The sequence below is a fragment of the Mya arenaria genome, chromosome 11 (assembly GCF_026914265.1).
Source record: "Mya arenaria isolate MELC-2E11 chromosome 11, ASM2691426v1".
Classification (NCBI taxonomy): domain Eukaryota; kingdom Metazoa; phylum Mollusca; class Bivalvia; order Myida; family Myidae; genus Mya; species Mya arenaria.
In genome coordinates, this window is record NC_069132.1 from 48,147,289 (window position 1) to 48,152,604 (window position 5,316).

Consider the following 5,316-nt stretch of genomic DNA (forward strand, 5'->3'; position numbering starts at 1 on the left):
CTACAATTTATATAGATCAATTGATTTTATTATTCAGTGTTTATTATAACCTGTAGTATAATTTTAATAAAAACAAGACAAAACCATTGATTATAATCATATTTCATGGTTTAGATCAAATCAAGAATTATAAAAACTATCGTCATTTCCGTTACGAAATATCATCATATTTCTGTTTTGGAAATGATCGTAACGGAAATGACGATCTGAAATAATTTTAACTCTGGTTACATAATGTGTTCTATTCTGTGTTTACACAGTAATCCAGCATACAGATGCACTTACCCTTTACATATGTATTGTGATTTTTTTTACATTTTATTAACATTGCAACAGAACAGGCATGAACGGTAATGATGCGAGAAAAGTATACGTAGGAGAAGACAGCAACTTACCCTCAATTTTCTCGTTCAACGACATTTTGTTATTTCGACGGCCATGTTTTCAAAATTTTCGCGCCTTTGCACTTTAAGATGACGTCAGTGTTTAGTGTGTTCTCAAGGTAGGTGATGACGAATATTGTAATTTATTGTGTCGTAACGGAAATGACCGGAAAACGCGGGACAAGTAAAACATCTGCGATTTAAAAGTAAATGTAGTAAATGGGTTTTGAAAAAAAATCGTTTTCTATTTAAGTGATACAAGTACACTTAATAAAAACAATTGTTATTAGAAATATGACGGAACTCTCGAATTATTTCAACATAAGAATAGACTACCCTGCAATAGGGACACATACTTTCTATCGAATTCAGGGTAAATATGATCACAAAAACTAAGTTTACATAAAACAATATTCTTAAATGAGCGATTGTACGACCTCGAGGCGAGTCGAGTCTATTTATTGTATAATAACATTTAGCTAAGAGGTTTTTTTTATTTACAGGTGGGAAAAAAATATACAGGGACACAGGATGTACGTTAATGTATTATCGAATGGCAAGAGAACGGAGAAATACTAAAAGGCTGACCTAAGGGCTGAACAATAGATATAGAGGAAAAGGCTGACCAAAAAAAAAATGAATGAAAATATTTTGATATATTTTTTAAAGTTTTATGGGTTGCCGAGTTTTGAAATTTATTTAATGTACGTGGTGTGGCCTAGATGTAGATTGATACTTCTATATCTACAAATGATAAAAAAGTCATCTATCTTAAACAAAGCGCTCTTATAAATTATACAAATACATGATAAACTAGAACTGTAAGCCATAGGCTAACGAATACCCCCCACCCCTCCATGTCTAGGTTGTTTGCCCTGGAGTTAGGCCGGACAAAGCTAATTTTGCCTACAAGGGGAGATAACTCCAGTCAGGGTCATGTGACCTGTACCAAATTCACAGAGGCGAAAGTTTACAACATGGCCATTAATTTCTGAAAGTTTGATAAAGATTTGTTGAATAATAACAAAGATGAATCCCGGACAGGGCTTATTTTGCCTACTTTAACACATCAAGGGGAGATAACTCCAGTCAGGGTCATGTGACCTGTATCAAATTCACAGAGGCGAAAGTTTACAACATGGCCATTAATTTCTGAAAGTTTGATAAAGATTTGTTGAATAATAACAAAGATGAATCCCGGACAGGGCTTATTTTGCCTACTTTAACACATCAAGGGGAGATAACTCTGGTCAGGGTCATGTGACCCGTACCAATTTCATAGAGGCGCAAGTTTACATCATGGCCATTAATATCTGAAAGTTTGAAAAAGATTTGTTCAATAACGACAAAGATGAATCCCGGACAAAAAAAAACGGACGGACAGACGGACAGACAGACAGACAGACAGACAGACAGACGGACAACCCGATTCCAGTATACCCCCCCCCAAACTTTGTTTTGGGGGGTATAATCAGTTATAGTACATTGACTAGTACAAGGAAATCAAAATAACCCATTAAAATTAATTCAACAGAAATAATTCATTTTCCATTTTTCTGGTCAGCGTTTTCCCTCTTCATTTATATGGTCAGCTCTCGAGTCAGCCTTTTAGCACCAGACAACGCGCACCTGCTAAGAATGTTCCAAAATGGCGATGTTTTGTTGCAAATGCTGTATCAAATGTTCGTTCGAGCCTCCCTCCCATTTACAATTCAGAACAAACATGCACTTCCGGTCCACCTCAGCCACATGTACAGCCCTCTATGCAAAGTAATTTTGGAAAACACACTCAACAAAGTACAAATGCATCTAGATTTGGTTCAAGGGTGATCTGTTTCAAATGTCACGGTCAGGGTCATATTGCCCGAAACTGTCCGTCGAATCAGAATAGCTACCATTTAAACTGTCTGTTTGAAGCTGGTAAAGCATCCGAATCATCAGCCAAACCTCAGCTTGATAGGGTTCAAGATCACATGTCCACTCAAACATGTACATTAGAAAAGAGTGTTCCGCTGTCTGATAGCAGAGTCAAATTGCCTAGCTCGTCTGTAAGTGCAAAATGGGACAAGGAAACTAAGCAGAAAGAACACGGCGGTTCCGCTTTTCAAATCATGTTATCAAAAGTTGATTGTCTTTGCCGCGCCAAAAACAGAACTCATGAAGTTGAAATTCAGAAAATAAATCAGGGGTCAATTTTTGACACTTCCGGTGCGAGTTCCGGTTTCTTCCATCTAAAGAATCTAGCTGTACGGACTGCGGTAGAAGCGGTGGCCTCTGTCATCGAAAAGGTCACGAATCTGGGGGGACGAACCAGTCCAGCACGGCAGCCGCGTACGCAGCGAACACTAAGTTCGTTAACGTGGAACCGTTTCCCATGTATCAATTGCGCGACAAAGTACCACCGGGTACCAGTGGCCCGTCTGCCGATGCTAGTACAGAGATGGTATAACCGATAAAATTAGTTCATTAATTAATTGGATAAAGACATAGTCGAACGCGGACATACGGTATTTGCAAAACTTAAGTTCAATATAAATTATTAAATATTTATTGGGCGTTATGCAGAGAAACTCTAACATATTTGAACTGGGAAACTTTTCATAAAAAAAAAATGTGATTGTAAATGAGATACTGGAATGTTTACGAATTCAGATTTATCGTGAAGGGATGAGACTATTTTGTGTGTATTAACATTGTGAAGTGTGTATGTGGTGTCAGTTCGAGTTTTAAGTTGATTGCTGATTTCATTCGAAGTGTTTATTTCTTAAGATACATTTCTTAAGTTGAGGGTGCTTGGTTAATGTTGTTATTTTTATTGGATAGGAATCCAACATCTTATGTTTATGCTCACGTTTAAATTCTATAAATATAGTGGGAATTTTTCAGGTTTTTTTTTGTAACCTTAGTATGACAGATTACCAAACTAATGTAACGATGTTATCATTTGCTTATTATATATGGTGCTATTATGATATCCATATGAAATTAAATGCTGCCAAATTATATTTTGCCATTATTGGTAGACTACGTCCTCATATGCATTATACTCGTGTTATGTTTTATTAGGCAATATCCAGTGATATATTCCGTAATTACTTAGTACCTATTGATTATGTTGTGTTTGGTGTACGTATCTATGTGTTTTGGTTCATAATTGTGTTGTTATATACATGTCAGAGCTGTAAGCTCTGATGAGATTTACAGTTGGAGATTATTTGACTGAGATATTCAATTGTTTGGGTCATTGTATTAGACTATGATATTATTGAATGATTCTCAGATATATATTATACTGTGACATTTGTGTTTCAGGGATTGCATTTTGTTGTTGAGATTATATGTGTTTGTTGTTGTCCACTTTGTGATGTTTGTTGTTGTGTATTGCAATGTAGTTAATGTTGTAATACAGTATTACGGATATATGCCTAGTATGTATTGCTTATCAGACTATGTATGGAGTTATTGTCATATCATAAAGCTGCGACGTCCATTATTTATAGGGTTCATTAAAATGCGATGTATTATGGCAAAATATAATTGTATGATATCTGAAATCGAAGTCAGAAGTTTGTTTATACATTTGTTTCGTTTAAATCACAAGTTGTAGAAGGAATTTACACTTGTTATGTTTAATTTATAAATTGTTGTAAAATATGCAATCTATTTCAAGTCAGTTTCATGTTTCATTAAATTTTTCACAAAAGTTGTTTGTATAAACTTTTCTTGGTAGGATGGAGGAATGTAAAGGGTTCTACCAATTCACTATGACGGAAGTAAATGATTCATTGGGAAATGTGTTTATTATTAATATATAAATGGAATAGTTTTCTTTAAGTAGCTTGTTTGGAATAAAATATATCATTAAAATGTTTTATAATTAGCAACCTATAGGCTTATTATAAAGTTGTTTAGCTTTGTCTTTTGGTTGATTTTATAACCAAATTAAAATATGCTACTTGTATTAATATTCATATTTTATAAACCGTACTTGGATTGGTTTTTCTTTCTATTTAAAGACTGACTGAATCAGTGTTATTAAGTTATATATGTCCTCTGACGGTAACTTCACCCTTTTTACATTCTTGAACTCTGAGAAGGTAGTGTGTGTTTTCCCTGTGGGCCACTCACATTTTTCATATAGGTTTTTTTTTCAATTTAAAACTTGATTATTGTAACTGAGATGTGAAAGTTTTCTAATTTTTGATAATTAAAAATAAATTACTTGGAGTCTAGCTTTTTAAACCGTGTTTATCAATATTTGACACTCTACAGAATTGTTTTAACCTTACAACATAAAGTTGCATTATGGCTTGCCTGAGCAGCTAGGTGTAGCTTGGACATTTGTTAGTTTCATAGTTGTTTTTGTTTTACTGTGTTATTTCCATTTGAATATAATTAATGAACTTAAATTCTTGAATAGATTGCATAAAAAAATGAAAACATCTCAGTTGTTTTTCACGCCCAACCTCCATGCCTTTGTCCTGTGTCGAAACTGAGGGTTTTTGAAACCGCCCGTGCGAGACCACTCGTTGAGGTTCGGTTACATATATAATATAAAGAAAATTACTAAATGTATCAATAAAATTCATCATCACCACCACCATCACCACCTTCACCACTGGATTATTGAATACAGTGAGTTTATAAAATAACAAACACCAACTCAAATATGTTTTATATGAAATACTCACATCATCTCTATCAGATGTGACTGCCTTGTGGATAGACATGGATGTCAAATCTATCTCAATGAACCAACAAAGTATTTAATGCAGGCTGGAATTCTTCATATAATAGTAATATTCAGTCATTTTCCTGCCTGAAAGAAATTGGACTTCTGATTATCAACCAACAGAAACTACAACCGTAAAATACAAATGCACATGTATTAATTATACATTCTGCACTAATATCCGATTTAGCCAAGAGTAAG